This window comes from Etheostoma spectabile, chromosome 10, assembly GCF_008692095.1.
Source record: "Etheostoma spectabile isolate EspeVRDwgs_2016 chromosome 10, UIUC_Espe_1.0, whole genome shotgun sequence".
Lineage (NCBI taxonomy): Eukaryota > Metazoa > Chordata > Actinopteri > Perciformes > Percidae > Etheostoma > Etheostoma spectabile.
In genome coordinates, this window is record NC_045742.1 from 28,406,696 (window position 1) to 28,425,037 (window position 18,342).

Genomic DNA, 18,342 nt, shown 5'->3' on the forward strand with positions numbered 1-18,342 from the left:
CAAGACCTGAAATATTGCAACATGATTAGAAAGACAGAAAAATGTAAAAAGCTGTTAAGAAATCAAAAATTGGGGCAACTTTTACACGGTTCTTAAGAGCTACAGTGTTTAAAAACCAACAACCCTTAAGCCTGCTTTACATCATGGGTTTCTTAGCATGACTTTCGTAACCACTCAACCGCATAAAAAAACACTTTAATTTAATAACTGGATGAATGGGGCTGGGGCCCTATTTATATTATACTCTATATAAGTGTTAAACTTCAAATTCCCACAAATAAGCAGTATGTGTCTGCCCAACAGCTTGAAATTAACGCATAGTACATGCAGTGTTGGCAGCTACCACGTGATTCAGGTCCCCACTGTGTTAATCGGTATGAGCTGAATGCAGAAAGTCTGCATGCAGGCGTGCATGACACAGTCACAACATTCACTTCGAGCTCCGAGCGCACGTTGCAGCTAGTGGTGTTGCGCTTGTTACATGCCGGACTGTTGATAACCGTGCGAGGGCCGCTGCGCCCACACCGCTGTGAAAGCGCCCCCCTAACTTTACAGCTATTCTTTATGCGATTCGTCATCCGAGTCTGATGTTCACCCTCTCCACCGCCGCACTTCGGCTGACTGGACTAACCGCTAACCTGAGTTAATAACTTAGGCCAGCACTAAATTTACGTAGTAAACACACTACACACCTGAGAGATTATAAAATACAGGACATTGTCTAATTATAAACACGTAACAGAATCTGGGTGTGAGTAAAGTTACCTCAAGCCTGCAGCGCCAACTTTCCAGCGCATGTAACGTTACGTTGACTGTCGGTCCTGTAACCACGGAATAGCCAGAAATCTCGGTAGTATTTACAGGTAACACGTAGGCCATTCTAGTGCTGCTACAAAATTAAAGCATCCCATTGTTCGCCGATGTGAAGCTTTTAATATGAAGCAGCGCAGCAAAAAGTGATGGCTTAGCGTCAGTTGAATTTCAAACAGCTCTGAAACGGTTAACAGGAATCAGTCACCGTACAATAACGCGAAACAGTACAGCCAGATAAAACACAGGAGGAAAAGTGTAAAAATGTAATACAACCACTCGGTACCAAAAAATTAATTTCACCACAAATAAGCAGAGGTGTCCTGAACCGACTGGCGTTGAAGTAAACAGTAACACGCTCCGTGTTGCAGCTACTCTGGTCCACCACTGGGCTCCTGCCAGTTTCTGAGCGGACATAACATTTTGATGCATAGCGCGCAGACAGAGCCACACCAGTCTCTTCAGGCTTTGAGGCTAACGTTGTAACAGCACATGCTTTGGTGCTGTGTCCTGCCAGATTAACTGTAATAGTGACCATGAAAGCACCACGGGCCGCATCGCTGAAACGCACTGCATCTCCCCCCCCCAAACGTTACTTGTCCGGTGTCCTTCTTCCCTCTGCTCCAGCTCGAGCTGGACCGGAAGCTACCACTAAGCCTGAGCTAATGAAAGTGAGACAACTAGACTAATTATTAAAACAGTAGCTAAGTTTAGAAAGCTCTACAACACGTGACGATATAGAGCGCGCGTCGCCGGGATACACAGCAAACACCTGGGTCATACAGCTAACGCTAGCTAGCTAGCTAGTTTGCTAGCGAACTATGTCAAAGACCCACCTGCTTTTAAACTAGTGTGCATCAGAACACAAAGGACAGAGCGTTCATACTCAACATGATACACTATATAAACGAGGTTTGAGTGAAAGAAAATGTTCCCTACCTTTTCCTTATATGACACCGACACAACCATCTCGAACTTTTCGCGCAAAATTAACCGAGGAAGGTGGGTCGGGAGTTCAAATATCTTACGCCATGCGCAGTCTGACGCATCTCACGTTGTTTAAGTCTTATCGGCCATCTGCAGGATTAACACAGTATTGCATTCCTAATTCACTTTAATTAATGTTTTGGGATTCATAACATTTTATATTTTTTATAGGTAACATAATCACAATTATATAGAACTTTACTCGAAAACAACATTTAAACTAACAAATACATTATTTTAATTAAACTGAACATTACAAAACTATTAAAGTCCACAACCCCCTGATTCATTTTTGGATGTAGTAACTCAGATGCCATGCTTTTTTTTCTCTTGACAGAGAACGAGGCAGCTGAAACGTCTTCCATGTTGCTGTAACTTTTGAACAAAACAGTAAGAAGAGAAAAATTGGCCTGCTGTTCACTGTCTTCACATCCCTTTGGGACCACACACTACACACCACACAACAAACAGGATTGAATCCACAAACACACATGTGCACCCTAGTAATTCCAATAGGAGTTTTTGCTCTTTGCAGTATCCTCAGCAACCGTTATCTCTGCATCCACATGTTCTCTGGGCTCTTTCTCTCTCGGTCATGATCTTGTCTGTTCAAGTAACACCAACACCACCAGTGATCTCACACACACAACACACAACACAACACAACACCACACACACAACAAGCAAAGATGAAAGATCAGAGATGGCTGGATTCGTTGTTAATCTTCAGCTGTAGTCAGTCCATTGGTCTGGTGGTGGCTGATGGTCTAAGTGGCTGGGTGGCTGTGGACAATTGGGTGGATGCATTTGTCAGTCACAGTGTATACCTCCCTCAGACTGGTTGTTGATTGACTATAAAACAAAGGGCAGCAACTGTCCTTGCAGTATAATGAATATCTGACTGGCATACCCTATCAGAGATGGTCCACTGATGGTTAGGGGTTGACATTTTTTTTTTTTACTGACTAGTTGAAATATTGGCTGCAGTGCACTTAACAGTACGCACACGCATCAGACATTAACTGCATCAGGTCTGGTTGGACATATAAAACAAATGCCGGTCACTGTTGGTTGGGCTGGTTACTTCTCTTCGTTCAGACAGGAATAGAGCCGCTCCAAGCTCTGGGTCCACCTGCACTAATGTCATCCTCATATACGACTTATATAAATCTAGACCCCAAATATAAGACAACCCCACATTTTCAACGCCATTCCGGGAAAACCCTGTCTTATATTTGGGCCAAATACAGTATTCTGCAGTCAGAAAACCAATCGTTTATGATTACAGACACTTAAAGATGGACAGTGACAGCATCCAACAGCTGAGTTGGAAGGGGTAGTGAGGGGCAATCTCTGTTTGTTTGTCCGATCAGAAACAAGAGGCTGCCATTTGTACATGTGGAACAACACAATACAACGTGGAAGCCTGTGTGAATGTCTGTCCAATATGAGTGTCTTGGGCTGCATTGTGTGTGATGACCATGCCAGTAAGCCGGATGTGGGAAAACAGAAATAGCGAGATCAGGAAGGGCTTTGACTGATGATCTCATGGCATAGCGGCATTACACACCACACACCCACACACCAGAAACACTGCAGAATGGAATAGAAGCCAAAATGACAAGCTTTGATTGTAAAGCCAACTTGCCATATTTTCTGATTCTCCTCAAACCACTGATCATGGATGAAACTGTAAAAGATAAACCTACCATACAACGTATATAAAAATGATGAAAAATAACAGAATGAAAAATGATTCGAGACATTTCGCACAAGGGGAAAAACAAGTTTAAAAAATTTGAAAGAAATGATACATGAATATGTGGGCAAATATACCTCTCTAGACGTACCAAAAAAGCCTCTGGGACGTATATCCAAACCCAACAGGAAGTCAGCCATTTTGAATAACTGAATATCCTTCTCTTGCCTTTACTGGTGCTGTTACTTTAGCAAACTCCTTCCATAGATTTATCCCAATTGATCTCAACATTTTGGTGCAATCATACAGACCTCACAGGAAACGTTATTTCAAGTTTTTGTCCAACAGGCGGGGCTGTGGCATGACGGCAATGTCATCACTGTAATTGATCTAACTGTGTCTATATCCACCTTCCACTTCCAGGAAGCTCCGTTGCCGCTGGAATTCCACCGATGTCCTTTTTCTCACCGGATGGCCGCCTTCCTTCCTCCTGTCTTTGTGTTGGAATCTGTTTAACTCCGGTGGCTTCATTGAGGACTATAGATTAACTGGCTCCCCAGGATACTCTGCAGGGTAAATCCGCAGCCAATCTAGACCCAATCTCCTAAAAAAAATCTGAATTTTCTGTTGCAAGACTAAACAACTTTTGAGCATACACGATCCACCAAAATAATTCCTTACCGAGCTATTCTGCAGCAGCCAAAGACTTTTGATTGGTTTAAGACATGTCATAACCAGAGGCACATTCTTCTCCCATCCGGAATGCTGCGGGATAGCCAGACCTTCCTCGCGAGCACTGTGGAGGAGGATTTGTCAATGTGAGACTAATTTAAACTGTGAAAGAAAAGGTGTGCTTGTGTAGCCGTTTTTGGGCCATAAACCCATAAGAATGAGCCAAAGAACCTAAAAATACAGTACAGGGTCGCTGTACAGTTAGGTAAATGTATCTGCTGTCACGCGTTTGCACGAACAAACCTTTCACTTCATAGTCATTTTACTATTGTTCATGTAAAATATTGATTACAGAGCTTCAAAGTTTTCTACAGATTCAGTTTAACAACAAAAGTGATACAGGGCCATGTGACCTTCTGATAATCCAGTAAAAGAGAAGGTCCAGAACATCAATTAAAGTGAGACAGTATATCTTTAGAGAGCAGTATAATATAGTAGAGGATATTGTGATGATTCAGGAGGATTATAGGTACTTCTTTAAAATGAGGCTATCCGGTGAGAGAAGCTTGAGTTATATTAGTTCTTAAATGTTGGACAAAAAAACTTGGCAAGCATAAATTCAGTAGAAAAAAAGAGACAAATTGTCCGCAAGTGATAAAGTCAGAAACAGAGATATATAGCACACAAGTTCACCCTTCGAAAGACTGAAATATAAGTACAGTTCCAAAAAATGAGATGCAAATAGGGAGGCGAACAACACAGATGAAAGGACTGAGAGAGAGAACACATGGACCAATAACTACCTTTTTCAATCTCAAAACTTTCTCTGTACAAAAAACTTTATCACCAAAGTCGACAAAAGACAGCATAGGACGTTATTCAAAGAAAACAACTTTATGACAAACAACGCTCTGACAACTCACTTTCTTTAAACGGGATAGAAAGACAGCATATATGGGAGGAAAAAAGTGCAAGGACATCCACCACCAACATCAACTTTGATGAACTTCTCAGCAGTTCGAGTCTGTTTAGGCCTGTTTATCTGAGTGCCACAGGGTGAAGGAAAAAGAAAACAGAAACTTAGATCGAAGCCCCTTCTCATCTCTTTGACTCTTGGACCACTCACTTCTCTCCATGTTTTGCTCCTGCTCAGGCTCCTTTGTGTGGTTTTTGTCTGTCCTCTGTTGCGGACATGCATTAGTAGCATGTAGTCTCACATTGCCAGAAGTGACACCAGCACCATTCTGGGATACACCACACATCAAAATGCAAATGCCTTTATATAGGCCATAGTGTTCCCTTTTGACCAACACTGAAAATGATGTGCCAATAAAATATATAACATGCAATATTTAAAATTAATACTTTTGAGACAACCCATAACTTAATTAGTGGAGGTAGCTCATGTAGTGCAATTTCATGACTGTAATTTGCACACTGCTGCGTATACACAACAATATTGCTCTTTCTTATTTTTTTTTATTTTATATATGTACATAGTCGTCTCAGGAATGTGCATCTTGGCCCCCCCCTGTTTTCTCTATACTGTATTTTTTCATGTTTATTCCTCTTACATATCTTGTAGTTTGTGACCTGGAAAGGGGTTGCTTTAGTTTTGGGCCTGGTATTGCACATGTGAAATGTATCCCAAAATTACAGCAAGTCCCACAATGAGCTTTCCTTAGTATGTGCCATTTCTGAGGTCTATGGCTTTGAGAGAGACAGGGGGCAAGGTGGAGGCTGGGGGTGTGGCCTTAACCAACTGCCATTTGCTTGTGAAAGTCATGATGTCTCTCCTCTCTCATGGGTGGCGAAATTCTCTAGGCGGCAAAGCAAAGAGAAGGGGAGTAACCTTACCCCTTATGACTCACAAGGGCAAGATTCCGATCAGCCCATCTGACTTATTTTCTGAAGGCAGAGAGAATGCCCAAGGCTCAGTTTACACATAACACCATTTCTAACCACTGGGGAGAGCATAGGCAGGCTGGGAACTTTATTAATGTTAGGACCTTTACACCAGTCACAAGCGCTAAGTCCCAGAACAACCGTGGCTCTGCAAAATAGTGTCTGGAAGGAACTTGTTTTAGGGTGGATATTGGCACCCTGCAAAGAAAAGACCAATATTAAATTAAGTTACCCTTTCACACAAATTAGCTCAGTGCAGATTCCATGCAGGAAGACCAGCTTAACGACACTTTTCATAAACCAACCGAAGTGTCCACGAAATTTAAGATCCAATCAACCATGACATCCTGCTTTAAATGGCCATCTCTCCTTGTTATCAACTGTCTTTCAGGCAAATGTGCACCCTCTACTCCCCTTTCACCTGAGGCAACCTGAGTTCCTTTCCAGCGTCAGGTCCACGTCGGTCTCCGAGTTCCTCTTCACCATCCCAGTGTCTAGGTCTCCATCAGGGGGGGATAGTCTGGCTTCTCTACCCCTTTAAATATTTTCAATGGTGGATCTGATCCTCAAACACTCTGTACATTTCGCTAATGCACATGTACAAGAAATCTTTGCAAATCTGCAAAAATAACAAGTATCCCCTGATTGAAACACTGGTTTACTAGGTTCGGGAGCGGGTCATGCCTCAGCCACACTCTAATCACCGTCAAGCTACATTAGACTACATCCCAATCTTCCACTATCTAGGATTGCTCCGTTACCACCGGAAATTTCGCCGTATGTCCGTTCTTTTCATGTAATGTCCGTTACTTCTGCGTTCTTTGTGTTGTAATGTGAGAAAGGCAAAATGCACCCCCCACACACACACACACACACAGATGCAGACATGACAACCAACAAGTAGCAGCAGTGTTTGTGACTCTTTGGGGAGATGCCATAATGTGTTGTTCCACTCGCCTTACACTCATCTTTTCATCTCTCCTTTTTTTTCCTCTTGTAGAGTTTGACGTGGCCCCCAGAGTGGATATGAAACCATCAACAAGTTGTCATGCACACACGCACACAGGAACACACTCACTTGCTTACTGGCTCCACTTACCAAACAGCTTCACATTCATCTCCACTTTCTTCCACATCGATGCAGCCAACGCAACCAGAACAATACACACTACACCCAAAAGGCATGAAGTCACACACTCTCTCCCTCTGTGTTCAATTTTTTAATGGTTACGTTTTGCTGTAATTCAAACAATAAAGAACCCTGTTTGGAAAAAAATGACGTTAATTAGCCTAGGAAGAAGGACTTGGTTCAGCTTTGTAGCGGTTTCTGCAGATAGCAGCTTAGAGAATGTCGTGGTGCCTCTGTCCTGACAATTGGGCTTCTGTAATCATATGGTAGGTTGGTTGGGGATTGCGGGTCAGATGGGGATGGTGTGGTTATTTATAACTGATACTTATATATATAGTATATATTATAATATTGTGTGGTTTAGAATATGGTGGTGCGAATTGAGACCTTATTACGGGTCAGTGAGGTAAGCCAACTTGATGTTAAATGTACAGTGTACACACACCACACACCATCCATCAGGATGCATGGTACATATTGGAAAGGAACAAATCCCCAAAAAAGCCTTAGTTTTTGAGAAACCATGTTTTTATCATTTCACTTTCACTTAAATGTCTAGTTGTTTTTTTAGATGGATGGTTGCACACAAAAATCTTTACTGCAATGGTTTTCTTTTGGTTGATGTTTAGATCATCCCAAAATAAAACAGGTGAAAATGTAGGCTTCTCTAAAACGGGAAGCCACTGCTTATCACATGCGTTCCTAGAAATTATATCAGAATATCACCAGTTGTTGGACGGATGTTCACAGACGTCCTTGCCTACAATAAGCAAAGTTGCATTAATGTCCATTTTTGAAATGTATACACTTAAACATGCATGAATTATAGGCGAAATTAAACAGGAAATTAAAACCCAAAGGTCACAGACCAAGCACCAAAAGATCAAGGGGCGATTTGTGAAAAAAAAAAGAGAGGGGAGATTTTTTGAAATGTTTTTATTATTAACTTGAACTTCTTCAGTGCATTTGCAGGAATAATTAAAAAAAAATTTCGCTATTTAACTCATCAATTGTTTTACTCTATAGACTATCTTCAACTTGCTCAACAACACACAGGGTCTGCGATCAGCCAACAAAACAAACATGCAAGAATAAAATCCACCTTCAGTACCATGGATATCGTGCCACTTGCCAGGCAGGCTAAATACTTATTTTGAACTCATCATGCAATGGAAAACATCACAATACAAATGTCAATGTGATGTCAACATAAAAAGGCTACAGTGTTAGCCTATGCGTCATGACTAAGAAAACGGACTTCCGTCGCCGTTTTCTGCTTGTCCTGTGGAAGGCGCATCTGCAGCATGTGGTGCGTCTCTTTAACCACATCCGGCGGCAGTCGAAGGGATCGGTCCGCCCTGGTCCTTTTAGCTGACATGACAGTAGGCTGTTCAGCGTGCAGAGTGCATTCTGTTTCTGCTCTGTATGGTTCATGGCGCTGAAACCGCTCTTTCACTCTTGCTGTTGACACTGTGTGTAACAGTGATGACACGGAGAAGTATGATGTTTCCTGTGACGCGCATGATACTTGAATTGGTGGAATTCCCTGAGGAGTATGGAACTGGTTGCGGCCCAACAGCGGTCTTCTGTATGTGTTAGTTTGTCGTCTCCGTTAGAGGATGTGCTTGTCATTATCAAATGGCCAATTTGACGGCATTCTAACCATAAATATTCCATTGACATCCAGCCTGCGTCTAATGTTGTTGTCCAGGAAACAAAAAATTGTTCACAAAGACCTCTTGCCTTTCGAGTGATCTCCGTCACTCGAAGAAACACATTCACCTCCCCTGAAAAGATTGGAAACTTTGTAATTCCTCCTTCAGGCATCTTGCGTTCACACCATCGGCTGTTTCTAAACCTCCTCACCAAAGTAAAACTCGACATACAAAACAACATGCATCATTGGCTGCATGCTACAAACAAAGGATTAGCCTCAGAGATTTCCTAATAATCGCTAAGATCAAGTTAACCCTTATAACCATTGTAAACTTTCACCAGAGCAACTTCACTTGTGCGAGCTCCCAAGCCCTGCTTGAGACTTCAAAATAAAGTACTTCAATACACCTCTACTGTTTGACCCAATATGTGAATATATCTGAAAAGCAAGGTTGTACTATATCGGTGGTCTAGACTTTAAGGTGCTCTAGCAATCCGGATGACGTTACTTCTTATTGACGTTTGAAGTTTTTCAACAAAACAAGACTACTCGCACCTCCCCGCTCCCATTCCGCATCTCCCTCCCTTCTGTGCATTCCTACACTAACGCCTCCCAACCCCACCACCAAATCCTTCTTGTCGGTTATTGGCTGGACCACTGTGTGTGGTATCTTCTTGGTGCAGGTTGGCACAGTTTAGTTTTGTGCGGTTAATAGACCCTGGCTGTCTATAGAGACTGCGTTTTTACAGTGTGTTTCGGATCAGGGCCGCTAGCAGATAGCAGGAGATGTTCTTTTACAGTGTGTTCTGGGGACAGGCAGCTAGCAGATGCAGGAGATGTTCTTTTACAGTGTGTTTGGGGACAGGCGCTAGCAGTAGGGAGGAGATGGTTTGCGTATGTACAAGAAATGTTTAGTCAAAACATGCGTGACATCGCTTTAGAGCACCTTTAACATCAATCATCCACAACAACAGGTGCGCAAATGCCGAATAAATAACTGAACGAACCTCTCATGACCAGAGCGTCCTGAAAAATTGATTGCACACAATAAGGATATAGTTCTGTAAACAGAACCACAAAACCTCGACTGCTGACTTCAGGCCTGTCTCCGCCCATTATGACATTTCAGGATGTAGTTCAGGAAATATGATGATGAGCATGGTGTATTTTAACTTTTTAAAATTAACCGATGTATATTTTTTCTGTACTTGACTTCTTGTCCCTACTATCTGCGCTGTGCCGAATTTTAGCGGAGCTCTCTGGCATCCGGCAAAAATAGAACTCTGCATATCTGCGCCGGGAGGGCTGGGATCGCCGGAGCTGAACGCAGCCGTTCCCCAGTCTGTGAAATAGACACGTTGACTTAAATGGAAACCTATAACTCCACCGCCATCTGAAGGGAATCTGCAGTTGGTGGAAATCAGGGTAAGAGCTCCGCCGAGAGTAAACATAAACCCTCACCAGTCACCAGTTCAAAACCAGCCTCGGCTGGTGAGGGTTATGACGTGGCATAATGGGCTGTGGTTCTCTCTCCCAGTGCTTGCCCTCACGCAAAGCTGCTGTCTTTTCAGCGCTTTGTGATTAACTGAGAAAAAAAGCCCTCATATCCCTGACCTAACAACAAACAAGATTTGGTCTTCTAAAAAGTCTCTTTCCAAAAATGAGGTTTTAAAAGGAGAAGGGATGGTTCAACAATCAGGGTTGTCTTATATTCAATAGTCAACATGGTAAATCCAAATGCAACTTAATGCATTTTCAATTATGACATGTGTAAGTCAAGTAACATTTGTGTTATAATGTCATTGCAACATTACAGACCTGAGCCCAAAAACACTTTATTCTATTAGGGTGACGCATGACACCTTCTCCTCCTTCTCAGGCATCTAATTTTAGTGTGTGGTTCTTTCTTTCATTAGTTCTTCCAGCGCACAGCTTATCTTTGCCAGTATTTTTTTATGATACTTTTTTTATCAGAAATTGGCAACTGGGTTGTTTGGACAGCCTAAAATAAATGTATTAATTGTTGAAAAGCAACCTCTTGTGGCGTATGAATATGAATGAACCTCTTGCTTTGATAGTATCATAGTCACTCACAAACAGTCACAAACCTCTTGGGGAGAATGTTCGAGTTAGATCTAAAGGAACATAAAAACTAAAAGTGTCTTCTACAATTATTTTTACTAGAAGGCATTCTTCACCCTTGTTTTCTAACTAACTAAACCAACAGTTTTGGATAGGTTGAAACTTTTTTATTGTCATTATTCTTCTATACAGGCCTTTAAGTGGTCCTTATTTGCTTTTAACACTCTAAAGGTAGTTCAGACAGGATGCAAGGTGAATTTCAGATATGGCCGCGGATTACCTTGCAGGCAGCTGGATTTCACCTGATACACTAGACCACATGAGAAAATCCATCTTGTCAGGCTTTAGGTAGTGCATTGTGTCTGAATAGCAGTGGAATAGTAGTAAAATGCACATTTTGACAATCTTTCTTGTATAAACCAATTTAAAGTAAATTCATATAGGCTTTTTCAATTCTCTTCATTCATTGGCCAAAACTTCTCTCCTGCCTTTGTCCTCCCCTTTCCCCCCGTTTGACACCTCTCTCTCTTACTTTCATCTCCCCTCACCTCTCCATCTTTGTGGATCCTCAGTCTGTCTCTTATCTCGTTGACTATCTTTGCTCTTTTCTTAACCCCTCATGTTCACCTGCCCTGTGTCTGTCTCAATTGTTTGTTATCTTTTATTCTCATCTCGTCCCATCGTCCTCCTCCTATTTAAGAGATTTAATCTGGGATTGAGTCAGTCATATTTCAGCCTGGGTTCAGGCTCCTTGCTTCACGGGACGGGGAAAATGTGGGGTTAAAAGGGATGGTACAACCCTTCAGTAAAACCTACAATTCCCATGAGCAAGGAACCGCCTTCCATCTGCAACTCCATTGGCGCTGCTCGGATTTCAACAGCGAAGACTGTGGTTGTATTATTGAGAATCTCAGATGAATGCGTACTAAATCCATGAATTCAAAGCCTTTAGTATGGATGAACATCTCCTGGATAACTGAAATTGATTTTAATCAGACGTTGTTTGGGGTTGAGTTGAGACCAGCTAAAAAGGAAGAACGTGTGAATGCCAGAAGAAATTGAGATGGACCTTTAAAACATAACCACCAAACCACTCATACTTCAAACGCATGGAGCCGTTAAAGAAACAAAATGGAACACTAGAGATAAAAGGATCGTCAACTGACAGAAGCCCGACCCAAGATAAATGTTGGAGATGGCCATATAAACAAAAAAAAAAGACAAATTGGGACCTATGCCAACTTTTCAGTCGCCGCAGATATAAAACGACAGGCAGGTAGACGGGAGAGAGGAAGGGGTTTTGCATTGTGTCTCTTTTATATCTGGTCTGTCAGGCCTTTTTAAGGGGCATAATCATATTACGTATTTATGTATTTTAAAAAAGATAAATAGCGTGTCATTTTTTTGTGTTGTCATCGCTGTGTACAATCTAGGTATAAATATGTCATTTTAAAGCATACTGGAGCTTCAGTTGTCGGTTCTGTCTTGACAGAATTCTGGAATATTAATGGCTCATCTAGCCGTCTAAAAAAAAAGTCTAGCATAAACCACACGCACAACTTGTTGGCCTAAAAGTGAAGCAAGGCAGTCTACCTAACGCTCAGTTTATCTTATCACGTATTTCCGCATCGGGTGACTCCACTGGCTGCCAAAGAGACTTTTATTTTATAGAAGTCATATGAGAAAATTACGCTTTTAAACTTTTCACAACATGGATTAGCTCTGGATCACTAGTGTCAAGATCGTTTTTATCAGCATGATGATCATTTTTTAAATATTGATGGTAAATAATGAATTGTAACCATGAAATAGGGCTTAGCATGGTAACCATCATCTGCAATAAGGTTTAATAGAACATTGGTTGGTCATCTAAAAAAGTTTTTTTTCTTAACGTTGGTAGGCAGCAGATAGCGTTAGCGGCTAACCTACGGGAAGATGCATTTGGTAACGAGTACTGTGTACTGCTGTAGCATGAAGTGGTCCGGGGCCAGTAATCTAATAGTTAAATTGTATTGTCAGTAATATTTGTATAGCGCTTTTCAAGGGACCCAAAGTGCTTATTCAAGCCAGGTTAGAGAAAGTGTTACCCACTTTCAACAGTTGTCCAGTGCTCCGAGTTGTGTTGCAGGTGGCCAATCAGTGCAAGTTTTCTTCTTAGAACATTTAGCTAGGCAGGCGCCATTGAAAGCCCTGGCTCATACATGACAGCCCAATTAACTGGCGTCTTCAATTGATGGTCAAAGGAAGCTGCCACAACAACTTACCTTAACGACTTATTTCTGAAGCCACCCCAGTAGATGACGGCTCTCTGTTCGAAGCAAGGTTAAAACAGCACACGGGGGGGGGGGGGGGGAATTACATCTAACCTTTTTGCTCTAATAAGAGTGCCATCGATGAGCTCAGAAAATAAAAAGACAGTGGTCGCGAGTTTCACTTGACATCACTAGCATCTTCCTCCCCCCATTTTCACCCGTTGTCCACAAAAGTCAAAACTGCAAACTGGTGGCTTCAAACAGCAGATCCACAAACGCAATGTTGCATCACTGTGCCTACGGCCATTATTTTGCCATTCTTTGGTGTAACTCTGACACCGATAACGCATAACTTCTGCAATGAGCTAACATAGGTTTTGTTTCCCCCTTACAGCATTGTTTATGCAGTTGACATATTTTACAAAGGGGACTACTGCTTTAAGACAGTGAGCGACGTGTAGCTGTATGTAATCGCGATTGGTTAGCTTGGTCACGTGAATGCACGTGACCACGGTGGAAATAAAGTCTCCGCCGTAAGGAGCTGACACTCTCTTTCTGCTGGCGGCTTTAAGCGGCTGGGTTTGGGCCAACGTTGCGGTGTGTCGTGTGCGGGTCTCTTAGATACAGCCTAAGGTGGGTTTGTGACTGTGTCGCACACGTGCAGATAACGATAACTGTTACTAATGTCTCATGTTTGTTCATGGCAGCCAAGCCAAGCACGCAGAGATCCTGGGGCCAGTTGGCACGAAAGTAGATAAAGTACATCCAGGATAAGTGAAAAAGCGCTAGCTTGACTCTAGTGTGACCTGCTCATGCTCGGCTTAATCGGTATGCACGTTTGGCCGAGGCGCAGGAGGAACGGTGGAGCTATGGCACGCCAGGTGGAGATAGCCAGGATTAGTGCACTTCACGGCTTTCTCCAATAGACTCTATCTTTATCGATCACAGATTTACTGATGCAGAGATTAGAAGACGCATGCGGCCAAATGTTTAACCCTAATGAGCAGGCATCTTCTAATGGACAGTAACGGGAGGGAAGAAAATGGAAAAAGGGAATACGGCGCAAACTATCAAACGGAAAAACAAGCCCACCTAGGCGACCCGACTGAATGTGTGGGGTTTAAAAATATCTACTTTGGCCTGCAAAGTGGAGTCAGAAGGGAACTATGTTCTCTCGTGAAATGGACCCTAGTCGGACTTAGTCTTAATTTCAAACCTTATTCTCACAACGTGAGAACATGTTTTATCAACCACGCACAGCTCTATAAGATATATCAATTATTTATACAAATTAATGTTCATATTCGAACAATCAGAACAGGAGGACAACTAGAACAAAATTAATGCTTGCTCAATACCGCTGTGGGCATATATGTAAACCCATATTTCATGTTTTTTTTATTCTCTGACTGTAATGACCGCACAAATAAACGATGAAGAAGGCATTGTGGTCTTCCCATTGTGATGAATGGATAACTCCACTACATACGTGCTGTATATAGACCACTTTTCGTCTCGGTTGCTTATTATGAAACCATTGTAAGGTATATCAAAAAACATTAGGTCCCACGTTATTAGGAGTACCACAACTAGCTAGACCGCTTTACTATTGCAGGACAGTCAACAGAAGCATGAAATCATGATTTATTGGTCTCTGACCCAGTCTGGCCATTCTTATCATCTGGAACATCGCTACATAATACAGTCGTCATCACTTACTCTGCGCTGAGGCGCGTCCTGTTAGAAAACTCTGAAGCTGATACCACGGACGCTGCGCTGCTCATCTCTATCTTTTGATCAGAGAGAGTGGACACTGACACAACTCGCAAGTCTGCTGGCCTAACCGGTCAATAGCATCTGGCCAAGCGCCACTCCGGTGCACCGTGCACCAGGCACCCGGGCAGCAGCCACCGGGCCTCGGCCACCGTCGGCTGTCCGCAACGGCCAGGCTGCCTATCGCTCACACTACCGTCCCACCGGGAAAAGTCGCCACTCCGCATCAGGGTGGCCAGATGCCAAGGGGTGCCAGTGGCAACCATTTTGACCGCTAAACAGCTGTAGTAGGGTTCAATATCAACTCGCGACAACAATAGTGACAGTGGCTAATGCCATGTTAATAAAATAAGCAGGACACGCACAAGACAACTATAACTGTTAAAGAACATCGTGTATTTCTGATCAGTACGGCAGCTGAAAGAACGAGATTGACACTTAGACTCGCAGTATAAATCTTAGCCCGTCTGTTAGTCTCTGCTCTTTACAAGGCTACAGGCCGCAAAGAATAAATCTCAGGTTACTGTCGGGGCTTAATTCAATCTCTGGTTTCGATGCAAGCCGAGTCCAGCTAATTCATCCAGGATAATCTTGAATATCCCGGCTTAGTCCCTTATCCTAGTTTCCGTCAACAGTCCCCCGTTGTCACTGCTGTTTTGCCTCATTCCCTGTGTTTTTAAGTTTGTTTCTTGAGTTATTGGATTGGTTTTATCTTATTACGATTGTTTTTGGGATTATTTCATTTACACACAGGGCTTGTAACTTTATAAAGGCGGCAGGTGTTTTAGTTTGTTTATGAGTTATTGATCGGCATTTTAGCGGTGTTTTTGGGGAATAGTTATACCGGTCTGAGTGTGTTGTCCATAGCGATTTTTACTAGTCATGAAGGTTGATAAAATAAACGTGGTGTCAATTGGTGTGTAATCCGGTGGTGACAGTATCAACTGAACAAACTGATTACTGCTTTTGGAGTATTTGCATTTTTAGTGTTATTTGCATGTGTTTTATGTATTTTTTACTCTAGTTAATAATCCACCTGCTACCACTCTAACACCCTGTCGTTCATCTATTCCTTTTTATAATTTTATTAAGCACTTTTATCAGACGAACGCTAACTTCTTCCGGCCGCTAAACATTTGTCTTTTGTTTTTTTTTATGCACAAAAACCAAACACTATTAGTTGTGTTTATTGATTTGTTTCTTTTATAGGAAATGTTTTAAATGATGTTGGGCTTTTTATTTGAATGTATATCATAATTATCGACATAGTAACTCTACCACGCCTCTGATCATTTGGTGCTGACCTTGTGTATGGAATCCTTCTGATTGTTCATGATTACGGTTATATGGTAAATCTCTTGGTGAAAGTCCCGAGGTGGCGTTGCTCAAAGTACGATTTATTAAGTTTGGCTAGCCCTTCCTTGGCCTGGTTAGGCAAGTACAATGGTAACTAAATTGTAAACATGTTATGCATAATATTAGTTTGATGTCAACCTACATGCGGAATTATAAAAATGACAACAATACTGTCTTTGCTTCACCATGAGCAGGCCTTCAGTGATCAAGCACCACCGCCTCACCCCCTCCTCCACGTCATTGCTTGTAGGGCCAAGAAGGACACAGCAGATTCAAAAAAAACCACTGAATATGTCACATTTTACTCAAAATACTGCGTGTGAAGTTGTTGCTGAAGCACAATTTTTTAAAACATAACGGCATAATGGGAAATACAGAGAGAGTTGTGTTGAGCTGACTTCTTAGCTTAGAATCAACACTCATTTGGCTAATGGCTTAACAGACGTCCCTTAATATAAAGTAGTCACACATAATTATCTTTAACTAATCTGTTTTTAGAGATGGAGATGTATTGCAAATTTTTGAAGCTACTTTTACCTCGCAGACTTCATCAGAACACACTTTACAGGTTTTTTTTGTCATTTTGTTGTCTTATTTTAAGTTTCTTGGTATAGTGAGCAACACAGGATCAATTGATTTTATTCTGGAAACGTGATATGCGAAATGGATTATTGGCTGCATTTTTGGGCGCATATGAAATTGGACATGCATTTGTTGGCTGTTACAATGTATTTTGTGAAAAAAATGGACTTTGAGAATCCAGGGGATGGTGTTTACTCTTGCAGCGACATCGACACTTTGTAATTAGAAAGCCAATTAGTTTACCCAACATTCGCAACTCTCCACTCGGCTTCCATACATTCTCACGTGTCTGCCCAAAACCATTGTAAGCTAGCTCAAAAAAAAAAAAAAAATCTACATCTTTAAATGTTTTTCTTTTTCTGATAGGACTTTGGTGGCTGCCATAAAAGTTACAAAGGTACTTTATGAATGGCTGAATCATGCCTTTGCACCATGTTACCTCTTTCCGGCCTCTGGCCTGCTTGGGGGTGTGTAGGAGAGAAACAGTTTTTTGAGAGGCTCCAGGGTCTGTAATTTGTCTGTGCTGTGACAAATTCGGCTGTATGTACTGCAACAATAGTCGCTTGTGCTTCTTTAGCAGTTTTTCATATATATTTTAATATCAGTTACGAAGTACACACTGCTCATAGTTATTTTGATATGGTCTTTATGACAATTTGATGAAAACGTGGTGCTTATCAAAGAAAAAAATATCCTTGGTAAATCTCCGAAATTATGAGGGCCGAAAATCGCTAATTATGAGATTAAAAACCACAAGACGGTTAGAACCTAGTTATAAGTGAATCTTTCAAGGTCCCTTGCAGTTGCCTGGCTGTGTCGCTAGGGCTCACTTTGGTCTGGCCTACGCCATTCAAACACATGCATCCTAGCCTGGCACCACATTATTCTTTAATCAAGAGATTGGTAGTGTTAGTAGCAGCTAACAATATCGCTTTATTAGCTAATTGGATTAGATTGGCTCGCCAGATCCCGCAACTGGGGAAATTCGCATTGTTAAAGCAGGCAGTTTTCTAGCAACAACAACAACACAACAGTGAAACAACAGACAGAATAATGCAAAAGTAGAAGTACTGAATGAATGTAACTTGATCTTATATAAAATGTATTGTTAAGTATCTGTTAGGAGCCAGATGGGGGGTGAGAGGGTGGTCAGAGTTACCCATGATAGATACCGTTTTGGTCATTACCTCCCTCCACGCACAGCTTCATATGTGTCCTGTTTGTCCGCCGATCACGGAGCACGCCTCCTGATCAGTTTTGTTCAGTTTGTTTCGCGGCTCCGATGGCTGCTGCTCAGCAGACGCGGAGAACAGAGCTGGCCACAACAGACTGGTAGTAACATCTCCAACATTCTGCTGCACCCTTTGAAGGATGCTCACCGTCCCTCGAAAAAGAGTCTGCTCATCCCTTCTTTGTAAACTAGCCGTGCTGTTGATCT

At 42.1% G+C, this 18,342-nt stretch overlaps 1 long non-coding RNA gene across 1 annotated transcript in view; it reads right to left on the reverse strand.

The window, feature by feature from the left end:
• Nucleotides 1-3,974, reverse strand: part of LOC116697000 (uncharacterized) — a 20,630-nt gene extending 16,656 nt beyond the window's left edge. Inside the window, exon 1 of the long non-coding RNA XR_004333886.1 lies at nucleotides 3,965-3,974. This is a non-coding gene — a long non-coding RNA (uncharacterized LOC116697000). The remainder of the gene's footprint in view (nucleotides 1-3,964) is intronic.
• Nucleotides 3,975-18,342: the final 14,368 nt, after the last annotated feature.